Genomic DNA, 23953 nt, shown 5'->3' on the forward strand with positions numbered 1-23953 from the left:
CTTTTAGAAGACATCTGAAGGCAGCCCTCTTTAGGGAAGCTTTTAGTATTTGGTGAATTATTGTATTTTAATATTTTGCTGGAAGCCGCCCAACGTGGCTGGGGAAACCAGTGGGTGAGGTATAAATATTATTATTATTATTATTATTATTATTATTATTATTATTATTATTATTATTATTTTTTTACCTGAACAGCCGTCCAAATAAGGGTTGCAATTACTTGAAGGAATAGTGACATCAGATGTCAAGGAATAAACAACTATCTGACTTTTAGAAGACATCTGAAGGGAAGTTTTTAAAGTTTTATGTTTTATTCTGCTTATTCTTTTTCAATACTCTGTTGGGAGTCACCCAGAGTGGTTGGGGAAACCCAGCTGGATGGGCAGGGTATAAATATTATTATTATTATTATGATCGTGAACATGCAAACCAAGCTCCATTCTGATTCCTCCGTCTGCAGCAGAGCTATCGCACTGCCCTGTTGGTTTTGGAAGTTGTCTTTCTGTTTGGGAGGGGTCGCGACTTTCTTAGGCCAGCCTTGAAACTCATATTCTCAATGTAACCTCAGAAGAGCCACTCCTGCGTGCCAGATGGACTCGGCATCCATTCAAGCGAGTGGGGAGCATCTCCTGCAACAATTTGGGAGCCAAGAGCAGAGGGGTGGAGTCTGCATTTCTGGACGGGTCGATGAATCAGTGTACAGTATGCAACCCATCTGGGACTCCTATGAAATTATTTCCTCCCGTCAGGAATGCTTGGCCCAGCTGAGCAGAGTCTCTCTAGCTGGGTGGCTGGGAAAGAAAGAGACAATTTTTTGAGCATCCCATCTTAGAGGCTCTTCCTTTCTCACCTTCACGTATTAACGCTGGATACACGTTCTGTGGCATATCTAACAAAGAAGAATTGGTGTGATTTAGATTTAGATTTAGGTTGGATGAGGCCCTAAGCTCCTGAAGGTAATGGGGCCCTTTATATGTCCAGCTGTCCTTTGCCAACAACAAATTGCCGCTGCTTTTTGTGTTGAATACAGTGGTACCTCGGGTTGCGAATGCGGCTAACCCAGAAGTGCATAGTTCCAGGTTCGCTGTGCGCGCATGCACAAAAGCACTCTGCACACTTTGCACATGCTCAGAAGCGCTCTATTGCACCGCACATGTGCACAGAAGCGGTGCCTCTAGATACGGACTTTCCAGGATAAGTATGGACCCCTGGGACGAATTAAGTTCGTATCTGGAGGGTCCACTGTATATGCTATTTGGTAATTTATGGACCTAATAGGTATCTAAAGACATTTGCGCATGGTGCCATGCAGCCAGTCCATGCAGAATGTAGGCACCCTATATATAGGAAGGAGCAAACCAGTGATATTTGAGGGAGCAGGCTAGCAGGCGGGGCCCATGACTTGCATGATAGGAACCTCCACAACACAAAACACTGTTGCTGTATGTAGGTTTTATTTTATTTGTATTTTTATCTTATATTTTGGAAATGTACATCCAGGTTTTTTTTCCTTTATTTTTTGGGGGGCCCCCCCAAGAGAGTGGGGCCCTAAGCTATAGCTTGTTTAGCTTATACGTAAATCCGGCACGGGGACGGGGAGCCAATTCACACTGCCCAGGGGAACATGCAGCCCTTCAGATGCTGTTGGAGTTCTGGCTGGCTCTGCCAACGGTCAGGGATGAAGGGATATTTGAACCCCTCCTTATCCCTGGGGCAACCCTACAGCTAAAGACAAGGCATGCTAGGGAGTAAGGGGAAGGATCGCTTCACAACATCTCACCAGCCCTTACAACAATCCTGTAAAGCAGGCCAGCCCTGTTATCCGCCCATTGCAGAAGCTAGGAGCTGAGAATGGAGAAGTGTGGCTTGCTTAAGGCTGTTTGGCGCATTTGCAGGACAGTAAAGGTTTGAACTTAAATCCAGTGAACGTATGGCTCAGTGGTATATAGTCCTGCTCTGTTCTGACTTTTTTAAAAAAAGTAATCCCCCCCCCCCCAAAAAATATAATCATACCACAAAAACCATTCTGAGTCCAAATGTCAAGAATACTCTGAATCATCCCTTCCATGGGCCTATTAATCCTGTTTTCAACTGCATATCACGGGGTGCCCAGATTTGATGAAGTGAACATGCGTGAGGGCCGACCAAAGTCGCTGAGCTTTTTTAAGGATTTGACCCCAAGAAATAAACTGCCACAGGGGCTAGATGAAACCAGCCAGGGGGCTGGATTAGGCCCCCGAAACGGACTTTGGACATGCCTGCCATATCACTACAATTTTTCTCTTTCTGAATTATCCATAGTCAAAACAAAAAATTCCTTCCAGTAGCACCTTAAAGACCAACTAAGTTAGTTCTAGGTATGAGCTTTCGTGTGCATGCACACTTCTTCAGGTATCTTCAGGTACCTGAAGAAGTGTGCATGCACACGAAAGCTCATACCTAGAACTAACTTAGTTGGTCTTTAAGGTGCTACTGGAAGGAATTTTTTGTTTTGACTATGGCAGACCAACACGGCTACCTATCTGTAACCTGAATTATCCATACATACTGTTACATTACAAGTGTGTTTAAAATCCTACCAGTGTTTTAACCTGCTTACAATAATCTTGTATATACATTATAAACTCTTCCCATTCTTTTTTTAGAGATCTCATCTTCTTGATTCCTGAGCTTCCCAGTTAGTTTTGCCATTTCGGCGGAGTCCATCATCCGCTCTGTTCTGTCTCGGTCAGACCACACCTGGAGTCCTGTGTCCGGTTCTGGGCGCCACAATTTTAGACGGATGTTGACAAACTGGAAGGTGTTCAGAGGAGGGGAGACCAAGATGATTGAGGGTGGGGAAACCAAGCCTGATGAGGAATGGTCGAGGGAATTGGGTACGTTTAGCCAGGGAAAGAGGAGACTGAGAGGAGATGACTTGCCAGCAGGGCGGCTTGTTCAGGCGGGGGCCGTGCCCACCCACTGGCCCCCAGAAGCCTACACAGAAAGAAATGAGGCCCTCAAGCTGAAGAAGCTTCCTTCATGCCTTGATATATATCTCTAGAGCAGCGGTTCTCAACCTGTGGGTCCCCAAATGTTGTTGGACTACAACTCCCATCATCCCTGAGCTCTGGCCTTGCTAGCTAGGGGTGATGGGAGTTGTAGTTCAACAACATCTGGGGACCCACAGGTTGAGAAAGGCTGATTTAGAGCATCACGGGCCAATTCAGTGCAAATCTGAGCCCTCTTTTTGGCACTGCAGGCAGCTTGGCTGGGTAAGAACCCAGAACGACCCCATTTGAGGAAATGCCTTTGCGTAAGGTTACCAGATTTTTTTCCAAGGAATCCAGGGAAGTCGGAATGGATGGATCTTGTCAGGGGACCAGCGGCGTAGCGTGGGTTGTCAGCACCCGGGGCAAGGCAAGTAATTTGCGCCCCTAACCCCCAACCTGCCGCCGCTGCCAGCTTCTTCTTGCTGCTGCCTGGGCTGGGGTATTTACGGTAAGGTAACCACGGCGGCGGCGGTGGGTCTGTGTCAGGTGATCTGAGGCGAGTTGCCGCTGGCGCTGCCGCCCAAACGACGCCGCTTGCCCAGAGGAGGAGGAGGGCAGAGAGGCGAGGAAAATGCAACATGGCCCAGCAGCAGCAGCGGCGGTGGCGGGGGGGGGGGCTGTGAGGAGGGGCTCTCTGGCGCTCTGCGGCCCTGACGCGTGGGGACCGCGGCGAGCGCTGAGAGCCTCTGCCTGCCAGACGCCTTCAACCCGGACGTGCGCACAGCTCGTCGGTTCCGCGAGACATGGGGCTCTGCTACAGCCTGCGCCCGAGTCTCTTCGGCGACTCCGGAGGCGGCGAGCGCCCCCCCAGATGTTGCGCCCAGTGCGGCCGGCCCCCCCTGCACCCCCCATGCTACGCCACTGCAGGGGACTGATTTGTAAATCTAGGGACTGTCCCCGGGAAACGGGGATGTCTGGTCACCTGACTTTAGCGGTTGGGTCAGCCCAGATGCCTGGCAGGGATCTACCGGATCCCTCTCCCTCCTGTGGCTTAAAAGGCTCCTTGCCTCCTCCTCCTCACCTGAGCCAGGGACCCCCTCCTCCTCCTTTCATGCTATCACAAACAGCTTTACTACTTTAGCCCTGGAAAAGCTCCAGAAGCAGCCTTCCCTGCGCGACTAAGAGGCAAGGTCACCTTCTAACCCAGTAATGCTTTCTATTCTAAGCGCTGCGATGGGACGTAATCCGCGGTGGCTTCGCTGGCTCCCGTCCCACTTTGCGTACACCAGTCTCTCTGGGGCCCTCAGCCCAGCAGCGACCTCTTTCCCTCCTTCCCTTGTCACCCCAAGAAATCTTCAAAGGGCAGCCGCTGCCCGGATGCTGCCGGATTTCAGCCCCCAGCCAGCGTGCCTTGCCGTCCCGGGAGTTGTAGCACAGGGTGCTAGCCCGGTGCAGAAGGGCTGTAGCTCAACGGCAGAGCTATATGTGGGAGGACCCAGGTTCAACCACGCAGGGATCTCCAGGTAGGGCTCCCTACGTGAAACCCAGGAGAACTGCTGGCAGTCAGTGCAGGCGATATGAGCTAGGTGGAGCCAATGGCCTGGCTCTCTTTTAAGAAGAGCAGCTGTATCCGTTTTGCTTTTTACTCAGCAGAGGGGCTGTCTGGGCAGACCTGCAAGCAGGGCTGGAAATCCACCCGTCCTTCAACCAGCACGGCTCAAAGTCCCCTCGTTCTTCTGACATGCCTGCAAACACAGGGAGCTGCCATCTCTACACAGCCAGGCCACTGCTCCATACTGTCAACACTGGCTGGCAGCAGCTCTCCAGGATTTCGGACAAGGGAGATACCGTCGCTTGCCCAGCCTGCCTCTGAGCTATGATCCTGCTCCGATTGCTAGTCCCAAACCCTCCAAGCACCCCTATTTTCCAGGGACAGCTCCGGATTTACAGAAACCCGGAATGTCCCGCTTTTCCTTACGACATCCCTATTTTCATCGGAGAAACGTTGGAGGGTATGGAGCAGGCATAGGCAAACTCGACCCTCCAGATGTTTTGGGACTACAACTCCCACCATCCCTAGCTAACAGGACCAGTGGTCAGGGATGATGGGAATTGCAGTCCCAAAACATCTGGAGGGCCGAGTTTGGGGGTGCCTGATGGAGATATGCAACCCCCGAGCCAAGGAGATACAGTGGTACCTCTGGATACGAACAGGATCCATTCTGGAGCCCCATTCGCATCCTGAAGTAAACGCAACCTGCGTCTGCGGGTCGCAATTCGCCACTGCCGCGCATGCGCATGACGCCATTTTGACCGTCTGCGCATGCGCGAGCGGTGAAACCCGGAAGTAACATGTTCTGGATCCGGCCCAATCGCCTTCTAAATCTGGCCTGTGGGCGGTCTGGGAATCAGTGTGTTTTCACATGAGTAGAATGTGTCCTTTTATTTAAAATGCATCTCTGGGTTATTTGTGGGGAATAGGAATTCATTCATTGTTTTTTTCTTTCCAAAATACAGTGGTACCTCAGGATGCAAATGGGATCTGTTCTGGAGCCCTGTTCGCATCCTGAAGCGAACGCAACCCACGACTGCGCGTCTGCATGTGTGTGGGTAGCGATTTGCTGATTCTGCGTATGCGCGTGACATTTTGACCGTCTGCGCATTCGCGAGCAGCGAAACCCTGAAGTAATGCATTCCATTACTTCCGGGTCGCCACGGAGCGCAATCCGAAAGTGCTCAACCCGAAGCTACTTCAATCCGAGGTATGACTGTACATAACTATACAACCTTTAGAAGACATCTGAAGGCAGGCCTATATAGGCAAGATTTTTAATCCTCAATGTTTTATTGTATGTTGGAAGTCGCCCAGATGGGCAGGGTATAAATAAAAAAAATTATTGCTGTTATTATTATGGAATAGGACTTCCCTATTTTCAGAGGAGAAACACTGGACGGTTTGTAGTCTGTTCCACCGCCCCACCCTGAGCAAAACCTGCAATGATGGTGTGAGCCATGCAAACGAACAAACGGGGTGGGTTTTAATTTTCTTAAATTTTTGCATTTGGAGTATGTTGGGTCTTTCCTCTTTGCCCCTCCAGATCTTCCCTTTCTCCTTTGCATATTGCCAGCCCTGGGCGCTGGGGGCAAGAGGATAGGGATTGATTGGGACAACTTTGGCCCCCTCAGAGGCCTTCAGCGGAGAGCTCAGAGAGGGGAGAAGTAGAGCCTTCCAGCACCCACAATGTGGGAGAGAGGAGGGTGCCAACACTGCAAAGAAAATGTGCAGGGAGGTGGGGCAGAGCGAGGGTGCAAAGCAAAGCTTCCCTTTCAGCAGCTAAGTTTAGGTGCCCTCCCTCCCCAAGGTGGGCATTGCACTGCAGCACCCAGCGAAGTCACACAATATCCTGAGAGATCCCACCCATCCTGCTCACAACCTCTTTGAACTGTTGCCTTCGGGCAGAAGATACAGGACAATGAAAACACGAACCACACGCCTTCTGAATAGTTTCTATCCAAGAGCTCTGATTGCACTAAATAATGATCTCAGGGCCAGTTGTAAGAAATAGCAAGCAGTGAGTAGTAAGGAATGAGATAGGTTTTAGGTTATGCTATGCTTCTAATAGGTTGTGTTATATTCTGGATTATGTATGTTTTAATAGATTATGTCTGAATAGGATGAGAGTGTTGGAGATACGTGCAAATGTGTATGTGAATCCGGTCTTGGGTGTTTGATTTTCGTTGTTGTGTATACTGTGTATATACGGACAATGACAATAAATTTATCTAATCTAATCTAATCTAATCTAATCACTTGGTGCCAGGCTCTCCGCACTGCCTGCTTCTGGGGATCTTCTTCGGTGCATCGCCTCTCTGGCGGCGAAGCTCCGGGGACACGTGGCAAACTGCAGAACCAAAAACATCTCAGCTGCAAGCAAGCGACATGGTTAGCTTCCTGCAGGCTGGTGCGATTCCGAGCCAAGGGTGGTACACATGGAAAGTGGAGCGAGGCGCCAGGGAGCGTTTGTTCCCTGGCTGGTTTTGCAATGAGGTCTCGGTAGCGGAAATTTCTCGGGCCTCTTTCGGCAAACGGCTCCCCTTAAACGGCCAGCTGAGCGCTAGGCGACAAAGGCCTCAAGAGAGCAGTTGGTTCGGTGATGCAAAAACATCAAGAGAGCGGATGGCGGATAGCCTCCAGGAGGCCCAGGAAATTCCAGCTAGGGGCAGGTTTCCCAGTTTAATTTGCAGCCTGATCAATTAAAGACAGGCTCCAGCAGACTGAGCGGACAAAAGCAATGGCAGGTCCAACCACTGACGGATTCACGTATAAGCTAAACAAGCCATAGCTTAGGGCCCCACTCTCTTGGGGGCACCCCAAAAAAATTAAAGGAATAAAAACTGGATGTACATTTCCAAAATATAAGATAAAAAACAAACAAAATAAAACCTACAGGCAGCAAGAGTGTCTTGTCTTGTGTAGGCTCCTATAGTGTAAGTCATGGGGCCCGCCTGCTAGCCTGCTCCCTCAAATATCACTGGTTTGCTCCTTTCTATATATAGGGTGCCTACATTCTGCATGGACTGGTTGCATGGCAACATGCGCAAATGGCTTGAGATACCTATGAGGTCCATATATTACCATATAGCATATATTCAACGCAAAAAACAGCGACAATTTGTTGTTGGCAAAGGACAGCTGGACATATCAAGGGCCCCGTTACCTTCAGTAGCTTAGGGCCTCATCCAACCTAAATCCGGCCCTGGGTCCAACTGTCAAGAAAGCAGTTTCTGCCCCTTCTGTGGAAGGAAGTGAGGGGCAGATGAGCTCATCCGCCTGGGAAGAGAGCCGACCTGGGAGAAGGAAAACTGACCCTAAACCTCCGCTACCTTGTGGGATACCATCAGGAGAAGAAAAGGCTCAGGAGGAAAGGTAAAGGTAAAGGGACCCCTGACCATTAGGTCCAGTCGTGGCCGACTCTGGGGTTGCGGCGCTCATCTCACTTTACTGGCCGAGGGAGCCGGCGTACATGTGGCCAGCATGACGAAGCCGCTTCTGGTGAACCAGAGCAGCGCACGGAAACGCCGTTTACCTTCCCGCAGGAGGGGTACCTATTTATCTACTTGCACTTACTTGCACTTTGACGTGCTTTCGAACTGCTAGGTTGGCAGTAGCTGGGACCGAACAACGGGAGCTCACCCCGTCACGGGGATTCGAACCGCCGACCTTCTGATCAGCAAGCCCTAGGCTCTGTGGTTTAGACCACGGTGCCACCCACGTCCCTCATAAATCGAGAGTGGAGTCCCTAAGACGGTTGGGTGGCACCTTGTATGCCTCCTTCCAGCAACGGCTGCAATCAGGCTGGTGCAAAATATCTTGCACCACTTTCTTTTGGAGCACATTGGCGAGGCCGGGTGTGTGTGTGCTTGTGTGTCTCGTCAGCTGGGCATCCCAGGACTTCCATGCACACTGCCCAGGTCTGCACCCCGGGGAGGTCAGTTTCTAATGCAGTGGTTTGACTTCACCCCCGGAGGCACACTCCATTGTCAGACAGATGCCAACAACAACAATGACACTTGCTTTTTTCTTACTGTAAACCGCCGCAATGTTTCTTTTTTACGCAGTCCAGCGGCATCTAAACCTCATGCAATAAATAAATAAATTTCCAGTCGCCTGCAAGCCTGATATGGGCACATAGCAACCTGAAAATATTTTCCTTCCTTTTCTGCTCAGCTCAGGGCTGATGCCTGAAATGTAATATTGAGCTCCTTCAAAAATCACACAGTGCATAGGAATTGCAACTGCTTCCCCAGCCCAGGGAGGGGGTTGGGGGGGACAGAAGCAGCGATGCAGGTTTTTGCTCTTAATCCAACAGAAAAAGAAAATAAGGCGACTCTGTGGCATTTGCTAGTGTTCCTGGCGCTAACGCAGAGGTCTCAATGGGATGCCTAATGACGGTTTTATTACAGCAATAATGACTTTGTCGTAATTAGCTGATCACACAGAGCTCTGGAAAGAGAAACTCCCCAAGCAGCTCAGTTACCTGACGCTTCTCCGGGTTTTCTCCCTATGGCCGCAGAACGTATTGCAAACATTTCCCAGGGAAACCCAGGCAGCCTCAGCAGGGCAAGAATGCTAAAGGGGGTGAAACAACATATTGGGAGCAGAGGGTCCCATATTTCCCCCACCCCCCCATCCATGCCTCCCTCAGTCTTCTGGAAGCCCCCGAAAACAGAAAGACAAAGAATGTGGGGGGAAACCACTGAGGTTGCTGGAGGCTTCCTGTGCCTGAGTCAGGCAGAAATTCAGCAGGTGAAAAAGCTTCACCTGTTGAATATCTGCCTTGTTGTAACACCGGACTTTTTAAAAAGCCTTCCTTTTGCGTACAGTGGGAGCTGCACGGACCTTAACTCTTACACACAATCCTTCCTCACTATTTTGATATAAGAGCCTTTGGGGGCTGTAAATAGAAATATATGTGGTGGGGGAATCTAGCCCACATGAGTCCAGTTGACCACTGCTGCCCTAGGGCATGGTTTTAGACCCCGCAAATGACAAAAGAGCCTCGTTCGTGGCCCCGTCCACTTGGGAGCTGGCCCGGCTTCTACCACCAGGCCCAGCTTGGTCACCAACAGCAACCGGATGGGCCTCGACTCGTCGTCCAGCTATTTTTTTCCTGGCTGCACTTTCTGAGGGAATGGAAAACACGAGGCAGGCTCTTCGTGTCAGCTGCTGAGCTGGTCGCCTCTGTACACAGCAACCCTTTAAACAGAAGAACCTAAGGAGAGCCGGCAGGATCAGGCCAGTGGCCCATCTGGGCCAGCATCCCGTTCTCACAAGGGCCAACCGGATGCCCCTCATGGGAAGCCGGGAAGCAGGGTTGTGTGAAGGACAGCGGAGGCAGTGCAGAGCCCTCTCCTCAATGAATTTGCCTTCTTTTAAAGCCATCTGAGGTGGTGGCCGTCCCTGCCTCCTGCAGCAGGGGGTTCCACAGTTTACATTTCCTCTACATACAACCCCTGGGAGAGATCATCAGGGGTTTGGGCTGGGTGTTCCTCAATATGCGGATGACACCCAGCTTTACCTCTCTCTTAAATCAGAACCAGTGAAGGTGGTGAAGGTCCTGTGTGAGTGTCTGGAGGCAGTTGGAGGATGGGTGGTGGATAACAGATTGAGGTTGAATCCTGACAAGATAGAAGTACTCTTTTGGGGGGACAGGGGGCAGGTAGGTGTGGAGGACTCCCTGGTCCTGAATGGGGTAACTGTGCCCCTGAAGGACCAGGTGCGCAGCCTGGGAGTCATTTTGGACTCACAGCTGTCCATGGAGGAGCAGGTCAATTCTGTGTCCAGGGCAGCTGTTTACCAGCTCCATCTGGTACGTAGGCTGAGACCCTATCTGCCTGCGGACTGTCTCGCCAGAGTGGTGCATGCTCTAGTTATCCCCCGCTTGGACTACTGCAATGCGCTCTACGTGGGGCTACCTTTGAAGGTGACCCGGAAACTGCAATTAATCCAGAATGTGGCAGCTAGACTGGTGACTGGGAGTGGCTGCCAAGACCACATAATACTGGTCTTGAAAGACCTACATTGGCTCCAAGTACGTTTCCGAGCACAATTCAAAGTGTTGGTGCTGACCTTGAAAGCCCTAAATGGCCTCAGCCCAGTATACAGTATTTGAAGGAGGGTCTCCACCCCCATCATTCTACCTGGACACTGAGGTCCAGCGCAGAGGGCCTTCTGGCGGTTCCCTCACTGCAAGAAGCCAAGTTACAGGGAACCAGACAGAGGCCTTCTCGGTAGTGGCGCCTTCCCTGTGGAACGCCCTCCCACCAGATATCAAAGAGAAGAACAACTACCAGACTTTTAGAAGACATCCGAGGGCAGCCCTGTTTAGGGAAGCTTTTAATGTTTAACAGACTACTGTATTTTAATACTTTATTGGAGGCCGCCCAGAGTGGCTGGGGAAACCCAGCCAGATGGGCGGGGTATAAATAATAAATTCTATTCTAATTCTATTCTATTTCTTGTATCTGTCCCAAATCTTCCCGTTCTCAGCCTCATTGGATGCCCAATCAAAGCACATTCTTTCCCTCAAAGAATTCTGGGGGCTGTAGTTCACACCTCGCAGAGCTACCATTCCCCAGCCTACACTCGAGTAGGACCCTGGCAGAGACACATGCCCGACTGGCATGTTCTCTCCCTCCTGGACTTTTATTCGGGAGCTTCATAAACTTTCCTCTGCAGTGACCGATGCCAACTTTCCTCTGCTCCTCATTCGGGAGCTTCATAAAGTTTCCTCTACAGTGACCGATGCCAACCGACACTGGCACACTTAGGGATCCGCAGAGTCTTCGCAGTTGGTGTAACAGACCTCAGCAACTCAGCATTTTGGCTAATCTACTTTATTTACATCTAAACACACACGGAGCACTGCAACATGGCTCCCTCTCTCTCTAGCATCAGACAGCAAAGAGAAAAAGAGCAAAGGACAACAGTCCCACTTCACAGAACACAGGAACACAAACATCCTGTCTCTGTCACTTCCCACTCTGTGGAGTCAAAACATACACTGGCATGTGATCGACAACAATCCCATGACTGCAGACACGGAGCAGGAATTCTAACAGTTCACACCTCGCAGAACTACCATTCCCCATAGCCCTTATAAAACCACAGAATAATCGTAGAGCTGGAGGAGACCCCAGGGGTCATCAATCCTATCCCCCTACAATGCAGGAATCTCAGCTGAAGCATCCATAGCAGGCATCCATTAAGAAAGTCCATTTCCCAGGATTCTCTGGGAGAGAAAATGCGTTTGTGAAACCGCACGCCGCTTTGTGTGTGGTTTTCCTCCCTCTTGCGAGGGCAAGGATGCTTCCTCCCTTCCTTCTCGTCCCCTGCGTGTCCATTTCTGCTCCACTGCCAAGGAGCTCCTTTTGCGCACTGGCGCGTCCCCTGATTCCCACACCTCTCTGCCCGTCTCCATTTCAGCGTCTCTGCGTCCAGGTCGCCAGCTCACCTTTCCGGTCCGTCTGCCTCGACGGACATCTCAAGGTCAGCCTGTGCTGCAGGTCTTGCGCAGCCATCGGAGAGGCTGCTTTCTGCAGAGTCAGAACATTGGTCCATCAGGCTCAGTGCTGTCCACACAGGCTGGCAGCAGCTCTCTAGAGTTTGAGAGAGAATCCTCTCCCAGAGATGTCAGCAGGGACTGGACCAGGAATATTCTGCATGGGCCTTTCCCCAAATATCTCCCACTAACCCCCCACTAATCTAGCTGCAAACATCACTCCTGGACTTGCAGGCCCCACTTCTGATGCCCCCACACAACAGCCGGTTCTGCCTGTGTGCGCCTGCTCTATTAGCATGGCTTTTAGGTAGGTATCTGTGGCCACGTTGGCACGATGCATTAGAACCAAAACGGCCCCGCTTTAAACAGTCCCCAAGAGTCCTGGGATGTCTATTGAGGATTGTAGCTGGGACAGCACCATCCCCTCCCAGTGCTACAGTTCCCAGTGCGGTTTAAGAATCGTTTCCTCCTCCGCACAAGGTGCCAAGCCAAGGGAGCACAAAATAAAATAATAATAATAATAATAATAATAATAATAATAATAATAATACTACTACAGTGGACGCTCGGGTTGCGAACACAATCTGTGTGGGAGGCACGTTCGCAACCCGCAGCATTCGCAACCCACATTGCCGCCTCTGCACATGCTCGGGTTGCGATTTAGTACTTCTGCGCATGCACGACTGCCGAAACCTGGAAGTAACCCGTTCCGGTACTTCTGGGTTTTGGCGCGTCCATAACCTGAAAAAACACAACCTGAAGCATCTGTAACCCAAGGTATGACTGTAACAACAACAACAACAACACCACCACCAAAAACACCACCTATATTTATACGGGTTCCTAATCAGAGTTAGGCCCCGGTCAGACGGGCGATTGAGTTACTGCAGCTAGAACATAGAACACTTGAGAGCCAGCGCAGAACAGAAACTGAGAGGGCCCCCAATAAATTTTTAGGGTGTCAATTTTTGTCCTCGCTCAGGGCGCCATATTACCAAAGTCCACCCCTGTCCCCTGGGACCTGTGTTCCCATCCCGGGCACCCATGTTGCTATTAGTACCGTATTATTATTACCGATCCCCCAGCCTTCACCCTAAAGTTCCATGGCAGGTTGCAGCATTAAAACACCTTAGAACAACTCAGCGATGGACTCTAAGCCTCTTCTCCTTTGCCAGAGGTTTTCAAGCAGTGGTTAGATGGACACCCGTCAGCTGTGGTCCCGGGCATTGCAGGGGGTTGGAATAGAGGACCTCCAGGGTCCATTCCAACTTGACGATTTGATGATTACATGATTCCACAATGTGATGGCCTGGGACTCGGGCTCGGACTTGGAGCCAGAGGAGTCTCAGTCCGCACCAGATCCTTTGCCTCAGGTGGCATCTGAAGCGAGTCTGGGGCCTGATTTTGAAGAGCCCCAGTCTGCACAGGTTCCCCTGCAACAAACACCAGCTGGGCCGAGTCAGGGGCCTGAGCCTGCCCTGGCTCCAGATGCAGGGATGACCTCGTTGCCTCCAGCTGGGCCATCACTTACAGCTGCTCCACTACTGGTTGGGTCAGGGGAGGCTGAGGCGGCCTCTGGGTCTAGTAACCCACTGAAGTCTCCCGAGCTGCAGAGACTGAGGTCTGAGAGAAGGAGAGACCTGAGTACTCACAGGAGGAGTGCTTGCCTTTGGGCGAGACAGGGAGGTGAGTCGCTGGGGGATCAGGACCGGCTGTTACCCCAACAGAGATAAAAGGCTGTCAGACCCCGCCCCAGGTTGTGGGAACAATGTTGCTGCTGGTGATCCTGTGCCTGACCTAGCCCAGTTTCCTGCATGGCCCTGTCGTACTGACTCCTAGTGGAACCCTTGGATTCGGGACCGGACCTGGACTGCGTTGCTTGGGTTACCCCTGGGCCCAGCACACACGAACTTCCAACTGTAAAAATAAGGTGGGTCCTAAAGACATAAACTTTGAGTGTCAAAGCTATGGGCCAAACTCAGTCCAGACCTTTCGCAAGTCAGCTGAGCTTGCAAGTTCCCCTTTGGAAGCACTCTGTCTGAAATGCTTCTATTAGCTGCTTAATTAATCTGGGGTAACGACCGACTTTGGATCCCAGCCTCACAAACCTGTCGCTTTCCGTGGGTGGAATCATAGAATCATAGAATCCTAGAGTTGGAAGAGACCCCAAGGGCCATCGAGTCCAACCCCCTGCCAAGCAGGAAACACCATCAGAGCACTCCTGACATATGGTTGTCAAGCCTCTGCTTAAAGACCTCCAAAGAAGGAGACTCCACCACACTCCTTGGCAGCAAATTCCACTGTCGAACAGCTCTTACTGTCAGGAAGTTCTTCCTAATGTAAAGGTGGAATCTTCTTTCTTGTAGTTTGGAGCCATTGCTCCGTGTCCGCTTCTCTGGAGCAGCAGAAAACAACCTTTCTCCCTCCTCTATGTGACATCCTTTTATATATTTGAACACGGCTATCATATCACCCCTTAACCTCCTCTTCTCCAGGCTAAACATGGAGGAAACATCTCTCCTAGCGCCACTTGCCATGGAGGAAGAGGAGGAGAAGAGGGCTCTTGATGGCCACATAGTCAGAACAGCTCTCCTCTGCCTCCACACTCAGAGGCAGAAATACTCCTGAACCCCAGTTCCTGGAAGATTCAGGTCGGGAGAAGAGGGCACATGTGCCCAGTTCCTGCTTGCTGCAGGTTTCCCTGAAGAGGCACCTGGTTGGCCACTGAGAGGACACAATGCTGGACTACTTGGGCCACTGACCTGATGCGGTGGCCAGCCTCTTTTTACAGAGCCTCCAGCTCCAGAGGCAGTCTATCCACATTCCTGCATCATTGGGAGTATTTGGCCACTGGCCTGATCCTGCAGCCAGCCTTTTTGCAGCCAGCCTCTGAAAGCAACCCTGTTTAGGGAAGCTTTTAATGTTTGGTGCATTACTGTATTTTAATATTTTGTTGGAAGCCGCCCAGAGTGGCTTGGGAAGTGCAGCCAGCCAAATGGGCGGGGTATAAATATTATTATTAGTAGTAGTAGTAGTAGTATTACTATTACTATTATTACTATTATTTTCTTATGTCCTTGTTCCTTCCTGTCCACCTCAGGGCTATGAAAGCGCACTATCTTTTTTAAAAAACCTGCGTTCAACGATCTCAAGGGTCCGGGGCACGGATCCTGACCAGGGCTGGATTTAGGTTTGATGAGGCCCTAAGCTCCTGAAGGCAATGGGGCCCTTAAATGTCCAGCTGTCCATTGCCAACAACAAATTGCCGCTGTTTTTTGTGTTGACTATATGCTATATGGCAATTTATGGACCTAATAGGTATCTCATGCACATAACGAAACATCTATTTTATCATAAAATGCATATTTTATGTGAAGGTAAAGGTAAAGGGACTCCTGATATTTTTTGTAGGTACCCTATATATAGAAATGAGCAAAGCAGTGATCTTTTAGGAAGCAGGCTATCAGGTGGGGCTCCTTACTTACATCACAGGAGCCTACACAACACAAAATACTTTTGCTGTAGGTAAGTTTTATTTTATTTGTTTATCTTATATTTTGGAAATGTACATTGTTTTTCCCCCTTTAAATTTTTTTTTGGGGGGGGGGGCAAGAGAGTGGGGCCCTAAGTTATAGCTTGTTTAGCTTCTTCTAAATCCGGCACTGATCCTGATCCTGACCCCTTCCCTTCCCAGTCCCTGGCTGGGATCTCGGGATCCGCGCTTGCACTGCAACCCGACCGTGCGCGCGGCGCGCTGGTGTGTTTGCGGACGCCGCGAACTCCGTCTCTATGTCAACCTGTCCCACTTTCTGGCTCCGCCGCTTGGCACGTCGGCGGAGCCCGAATTCCTTTGCACCCACTGCTCGGAACAGTTTTTCTCTCTTTTGGGGGGCGAGGAGGGGAGCCCCTCCTTGGAATCCCCACCCCGCCCCTCTCCTTTCCTCCCCAAATTGCGCTCAGGCAGCAACAACCACCTCCATCCCCCGCTTCGCCCTTGCGCTTCGCGGCGCCACTCCGGTGCCACCTTCCAGGGCGCATCCCCAAGTGCCCCGATCCAGCCACTCACCTCCCGCGGCGTCCTCCTCCGTGCGGCGCCCGGGGCATCGTGGGCGTCGGGCGCCCTGGCAGCTCCGGAGGAGGCGAGTCCGGCCGAGGCTCCTTCGCCCTCCCGCTCCGAGCGCACGTCCCGGCCGCCGGGGCGGAGATGAGCCCCGAGCGGAGGCGGCAGCCGAGCGGGTCGCGGCGCCGCCACGTGGCGGATGGGCGGAAGAGCCAGGCGGAGAAGCCAGGATTAGGAACAGCTGGGATGGTTTTTTTCTGGGGGTACTCTCAGGTACGCAGTACCTGCCCCGTGTTTAATAATAATAATAAATAATAATAATAAATTTTATTTATATCCCGCCCTCCCCAGCCGAAGCCGGGCTCAGGGCGGCTAACAACACTAAAACAGTGCGACATTATCAAAACATTATAAAAATTAATTAAAATCAAAATGGATGGCAACCATAAACTAAGGTTTTGTAAAGATTGCCAATATGGCACTTACTGAAACAACTCGTAAGTTTTAATTTATATATATTTTTAACTGTTGCTATATCTGTATTGTCCCTGTTATACCTAATTGCAAATTCAAATGTATCTCTATCGTGTTTTATGACTTCTTTGATATTGTATGTGGGCTGGAACTGGTCTGTGATGGAAATAATAAAATTCATTCATTCACTGAAACAACTTCATAGTGAGTACCGGCACTTTTCTTTTTCTTTTCTTTAATTTTATTTTATTTTGGCAATGTAATAATCATACACTCCTGCCAACCTAGCAGTTCGAAAGCATGCCAAAGTTTCACCAGAAGCGGCTTAGTCCTGCTGGCCACATGACCCGGAAGCTGTACGCCGGCTCCCTCCGCCAATAAAGCGAGATGAGCGCCGCAACCCCAGAGTCGGCCACGACTGGGCCTAATGCTCAGGGGTCCCTTTACCTTTTTTAATAATCATACAAAAACAAGAATAAAAATAGTTCTAGTTACAGGTAGGTGGCCGTGTTGGTCTGCCGTAGTCGAAACAAAATAAACAAAAATCCTTCCAATAGCACCTTAGAGACCAACTAAGTTTGTTATTGATATGAGCTTTTCGTGTGCATGCACACTTCCTCAGACTTCATGCATGCACACGAAAGCTCATACCAATAACAAACTTAGTTGGTGTCTAAGGTGCTACTGGAAGGAATTTTTTTATTTTGTTAAGAATAAAAATGTGCACCCCACCAACGAGACCATTCCATTGTTACTATCCAACCCAGTGCTGGATTTGCGTTTGAGCTAAACAAGCTATAGCTTAGAGCCCCACTCTCTTGGGGGCCCCCCAAAATATTAAAGGAACAAAAAACTGGATGTACTTTTCCAAAATATACGATTAAAAACAAATAAAAATAAAACCTACACACAGCAACAGTGTTTTGTGTTGTGTAGGCTCCTATGATGTAAGTCATGGCTCTGCCTATTAGCCTGCTCCCTAAAATATCACTGGTTTGCTCATTTCTATTTCAATATTAATATACTTCTTCTTAATTGTATTTCAATTCAACAATTACTTTGATAAAATGTAAATGGTGCCTAGGCCCAAGTGCTCATTTTGCGGGCATCCAATGAAGCTCAGCACTGAAAGATTCAGGGCGGATAAGAGACAGCCCTTCTTCATGCAGTGCAGAGATAAACTGTGGAACTCCCTTCCACAGGAGGCAGGGATAGTCGCCAACTTGGATGGTGTGGGATGTAATCCACTGGGAGCAGTCAAGTACAACATTCCTTGTTTTCCTAGAGTGGACATGCAAGGGGATGTTTAGTCCAGCCAGTCAAAATTTCCTGTATCCTCCTGGGCTGGAGCATCCTTCCTTTGTATGTGACCAGAGGTGGGCGTGACCTTACCTGTATAGGTAACAAAAGGACAAAGCACGCTGCACTCTCTCTCTCTTTTACTTCTCCATCGTTGGAGCAGCTTTTAGCTAGAATTGCTCTCTTGGCTTCCAAGAGAGGACACTGAGATGGGATAGATCCACATGTATATACATACTTTGTAACTAAGTCTGCCTTCAGGGATCCAACTGTGAACTGATGATGTGAGTAAACTTCTTTTATATACAGTGGTACCTCAGGCTGCAAACGGGATCCGTTCCGGAACCCCGTTCACATCCTGAACAGAACGTAAGATGTGACTGCATGTCTGCGCGTGCATGGATCGCATTTCACTGCTTCTGTGCATGCGTGTGACGTCATTTTGACTGTCTGCACACATGTGAGTGGCAAAACCCGGAAGTAACGCACTCCGTTACTTCCGGGCCGCTGCAGAGCGCAACCTGAAAATACCTATCCTGAAGCTTATTTATCCCGAGGTATGACTGTACTTTACACAAGATGTGGTGTGCTTCTTCTTTTAAGAGGGATATAAGGGAACTTACCAGGAACCTAATGGTGAGAGGCTTAAACAGGCCTGCAACCAGTTATCCACTGTGCGTTTAAAAGGGGAATGTGAAACTCTGCTAAGTAAAGGAACTTGCTAGCGCAAATTAGGAAGGATATTAATAAACAATATATCCTCTCCTGCCTCCCTGAACATTCCCACAGATTGCTTTAAAAGAAGATTAAACAGATTCATGGAGGACCTGAGGCAATTCATGGCTACTAGTCACAATAGCTATGCTCTGCCCCCACAGCCAGAGGCAACAACACTTCTGAGCACCAGTCGCTGGAAACCACAGGAGGAGAGAGGGATCTCGCACTCGGGTCCTGCTTGCTGGTTTCCCATTGGGGCACCTGGTTGGCCACTGTGAGAACAGGATGCTGGACTCGATGGGCCATGGGCCTGATCCGGCAGACTCTTCTTAGGTTCTTACTTTACCATCGCTTGATAAATCTTCTGGGACCTCGTCATGGGGTGCAGAATTCAAGTGGTAGGTTGGTGCGTCTAGAGATGCAAATTAGCATATGCAAATGTGATGCAAATCTGCTCTCCTTTGTGGCAATGCAGAAGCAGCACCCTACCACTGGCCTGATCTATTATGGCAGCAGGATTGTGTAATAAATGACAATCTGCCCTTATTCCCTTATGGGGGACACAAGAGCCCTTATAGAGCCCTTGGCAGGTTCTCCATTGGTCAGAGAAAAGAACAGAGGCCAACCAGAGAATATTGAGAAGCAAAGCAGCTGGTAAGCCTAATCTTTATTGATCTGTTGCAACAGGGTGCTCCCCTCACACGCAGGAAAGGAGGAGGACCCCGAACCCAGGTGTGCCCACCCTTATATAGACATTTTAAATTGCCCGCCCTGGAGTCCAAGACCACCCCCAGAAACATCATACATACATCACAGAAAGGGTGTAGCTCAAGACCACCCCCCAGACACATCATCACAGAAAGGGCCGTCTACAGCAGAAATCTGAGTGTCTTGTTTATTTCCTGTCGTTGTTTATCTCCTGTCTGGCAGGTTACCTCCAAATGCTCACTTAATTGGATACCCTGGGGAGACTGGCCAGTCTTTTGTAGTGATAAATACTTAGTTCCTGGGCCAGGTCACAGGCTCACCCTATTCATACACAGACCTACCCTTAAGACAGGATTTGTGAAGGAAAAGACAATGGGGAGGCTTTTCCGTTTCCCTTTGACCTTGCAGAGAAAACATTTGGTCAGTTTGGGAGCCAAAATGGCTCCAAGGCTGCCCTCCTGTGCTGCCTCAGACATGTGGCCCATACATTTATGTACGTGTTTGCCTGGCAAATCCATGAACATTTATTATATATAGAAGACCTTAATTTTTTTTATTTCAATTGGATGAGAGGATGCAGATTTTTTTATTTTATTTTTACACGGGTGAATCGTTTTAAAACATGACACACGACCCCCCCCCCCCCATAGAGCCATTCCAGGGTGTTTTGCTGCCTGAGGCAGAGAAGCAAACAACAGGGTTTGTAGTTCCTGAGGCCAGCCGAATTTGAATACCTGAGGCAAATAAAAAACCTTAAAAATATAAATCAATTGCTTCTCTTTCTTGGCTCCCAAAACCAGCCACCTGAGGCTGCTGCCTCCCTCTGCGTTGCTGGACTGAACCCACAGAGGCTTCACCCAGTTTTGCCGCCTCCAGGATTTCACCCTCTCTAGAATCACAGAATTGCAGAGTTTGAAGGGACCCCAGGGGTCATCTAGCCAAACCCCCTTCCCTAAAATGGGGATTTCTTCAGTCCAGCTGTGGTGGTCGCTGTGGTTGATGGAAGCTGGAGTTCAAAACATCTGGAAGGTTGGGGAAATTGGCTTTCACTGGTCACAAGCTTTGTTCCTTTCTTTTTTTTTAATGCTTTATTAGTTTTGAAAATGTATAACATAAATAATCAAAAGATGTTAAAGACAAAATAAAAGGAAACCATCATTCTTTCCTTAACTGATACTTGTTTTGTACATCATTTTATAGTTGAATTTAACGTAACCTCCAGTCTTCCCATTATGTTCCCGTAATTGGATTCCTTGAATACGCACCTAACTTTATTTTCTCCATGTTGTTCAACTTACTTTAAATTTTATAAGATTATCCAATTCACACGCAGAAACTCAACCGAAACCTGCCAAAGGATTGATATTTTGACAATGTTCTTTTACATAGACTCCGTATATATCCCACTCTCTGATAATTTTTTCGTCTGTAACGTCACGTAACCTTGCTGATAGTCTCACCAATTCTGCATACTCTCTTAATTTATTTTGCCAGTCTGATTTAGTCTCAGGCAAGGCTTCATTCCACCTGCCTTGCCCCGCCCTCCAGTCTCTGCTTCTCAATTTGTATTGTATTATTTTATGCACAGTGGCTAGCCGTTGTTTTATTGATTGTAGTTTCGAAATTATTTATTGTAATTGTTAAGAGTGGGTTTCTGTTTAATTTTTATATGCTGATATTATTCTATACTATTCTAATGATTGTTGAATGTTACTTTATTTGACGTAGATTGCTTATTTTAAAGCTGTTTTATTTTTGTATTGCATTAGATTGTTCTAAGGTGTACATTCTTTGTTTCTTCAGCTTGCAAACCACCTTGAGTATTGTAAGATAGAAAGGCGGTACACAAATTAAAAGTGATGATGATATCCTCTCCCTCCCAACCTTTTGCGATTAAAATTCAAAAAAAGTCCAGGAGAGTCTTTATGTATGCTACAGTTGCTGCCAGAATTTTAATCACAGGTTTTGTTCCAGTGACTTGCCCTTCCCATCCCTAAATGGCCCAAGGAAGCCCAAACCCCTTTCCCAAAATGGAAGGACGAAGAGACAACTGCAAACAAGGCAACTTTTATTATTATTATTTCCAAATCTTATTCCACGAGAAACAGTCTGCCCTAACATGATCTTTAGTACAATCCATATTAAATAACACTGTGTTAAATACAAAGACTCGATGGCCCTTGTGGTCTCTTCCAACTCTATGATTCTAAAATACTGATTTTAACAAGAGACAAGTGGTTTTAAAACAGTTGGGTTTCCTTCCCCCCGTTTCCCTGCGGGTCTGTATCTCATCCGCAGTTTCGTTCGCAGACGTTCTTCTCTGAAGCTACAAATTTGTATGAAAAGTTAGTAGAAAACATTTAGGACGATAGTAACAGCTGCCCCACCGCTGATTATACGGCAGGAAGATCTTACAAAGCATAAAAATAACCAGAAAAATCGGAGACTTGGGAAATCCAAGGCTGTCTGGATTTGCGTAAGGAGAAGATTTGTAGAAGTGGGGGAACCATAGATCAGGTGCCTGTCCCAACCTGGCGCCCTCCAGATAATTTTGGACTACAACTCCCATTCTCCCAGACCTTTGAAATTGGGGATGGCTGAAGAAGTCCTGTTTAAGCTATTGCCCTGTCTGAAAGTTTTCAATTATCATCACGAGTGGGAAGATAGATTGGTCAAGAAGTAAGCTCAACAGGATTTGCTTTTGAGCAAATGGAGTTTTTCTTTTTCTAGGAATGGATCAAAATGGCCCCAATCCAACACTCTTATTTTCTGAGTCCATTGATTGCCACAGTATAAATCAGCTGTAGCATGCTACAATTCAGAGCTGGATGAGACCCCTTATCACGGAGGCTGGATCTCCCAGCTTTCTGCCGCAACCTCGCTTCATAGGTGGGCTGGCCCTGCCATGCAGCTGCCTTGGGTGGTCCAAAGCCTTGGTAAAGGTAAAGGGACCCCTGACCATTAGGTCCAGTCGTGGCCGACTCTGGGGTTGCGGCGCTCATCTCGCTTTACTGGCCGAGGGAGCCGGCGTTCAGCTTCCAGGTCATGTGGCCAGCAGGACTAAGCCACTTCTGGCGAACCAGAGCAGCGCACGGAAACGCCGTTTACCTTCCCGCCAGAGCGGTACCTATTTATCTACTTGCACTTTTTGGCGTGCTTTTGAACTGCTAGGTCAGAGGTCAGCAAACTTTTTCAGCAGGGGGCTGGTCCACTGTCCCTCAGACCTTGTGGGGGGCCAGACTATTTTTTTTTTTGGGGGGGGGGGATGAACGAATTCCTATGCCCCACAAATAACCCAGAGATGCATTTTAAATAAAAGCACATATTCGACTCATGTAAAAACACCAGGCAGGCCCCACAAATAACCCAGAGATGCATTTTTTTAAAAAAGGACACATTTAACTCATGTAAAAACACGCTGATTCCCGAACCGTCCGCGGGCTGGATTGAGAAGGCGATTGGGCTGGACCCGGCCCCTGGGCCTTAGTTTGCCTACCCATGTGCTAGGTTGGCAGGAGCTGGGACAGAGCAATGGGAGCTCACCCCGTCGCAGGGATTCGAACCGCCAGTAGGCAGCCCAAGAGGCTCAGTGGTTTAAACCACAGTTCCACCTGCGTCCCATTTGACTCAGTCCCGATTCCTAATTGGGAGAAAGGGATCTGCGCTTTCTCCTTTGCTGCATGAAGGAGAGGCCAACTCTCGGGACGAAGGAGGCGAACCCCTTTTGCGACTCCAGCTGGGATGGCGGTGTGTAGAAAGGAAGAGTGAAGGTCACAACTGCGCACCAAGGAATGTACAGAGTTGTCTACGGAAGAGTAGGCTAGAGAGAAGAGGCTTTCCTTGTGTACTCACTCCGGGGAGCCCTGGGTTAGATTCAAGTTTTTGTCGTGTGTAAGGCAATGGGATCCTGCACGTTCCTGGTCCATCCCTGCATGGACTCGATCCGAGCCTAGGTTTATTTTATTTATTGAATAAATAAATAAGCTGAGGTCATGCCGTCTAGGGGTTGCATCCGGAATTTTTTGGGGGGGGATTTTGTTGGGAGTTTTTGCTGTTATTGATATTAATATTAATTGATATTAACTTTTGATCGCAACCAGCTATCTGCTGTGCATATAAAAAGGGGAATGTAACTCTGCTACATAAAGGAACTTGCTAGGACAAGTTAGGAAGGATATTAATAAACAATATACCCTCTCCTACCACCCTGAACGTTCCCACACAAAGCAACGGAGGCAGCAATGCCAGTTGCCAGAAGCCACGGGAGGGGAGAGCCAGAAAGGGCTCTTGGGTTCGAATCCTGGGTTTCCCACTGGGTCATCTGGCTGTCCCCTGGGAGAGCAAGTTGCTAAACCAGGTGGACCATTGGCCTGATCCACCAGGCACTTCTTATGCCCTCCGTGTGCCCTTGAAAGTTGCAGCAGATCCTGGGATCCTTCATGGAGAAGGAGCAGCTATCTGGACTCAGCATTTGGGAACTCTGGGAATTGTAGTTCTCGGAGGGGAGCAGGGCTTGTCCAACAATTCTCAGCACCCTTAACAAACTAGAGTTCCCAGGATTTTCTGGGAGAAGCCGTGACTGCTTAAAGTGGGATACTACTGCTTTAAAAGAATAGTGCGGATGGGGCCTAAGATTAGATACAGGTCAGTGAAAATGGGC

The 23953-nt window shown here is 49.0% G+C and overlaps 1 protein-coding gene across 1 annotated transcript in view; it reads right to left on the reverse strand.

The window, feature by feature from the left end:
* The window catches only part of RADIL (Rap associating with DIL domain), a 75727-nt gene extending 59515 nt beyond the window's left edge, over window positions 1-16212 (reverse strand). Inside the window, exon 1 of the mRNA XM_081839583.1 lies at window positions 16102-16212. The gene's annotated coding sequence lies outside the window, so the exon portion shown is untranslated. The remainder of the gene's footprint in view (window positions 1-16101) is intronic.
* Window positions 16213-23953: the final 7741 nt, after the last annotated feature.

Source organism: Podarcis erhardii (assembly GCF_964252035.2).
Source record: "Podarcis erhardii genome assembly, chromosome: 14".
Taxonomy (NCBI): Eukaryota; Metazoa; Chordata; class Lepidosauria; order Squamata; family Lacertidae; genus Podarcis; species Podarcis erhardii.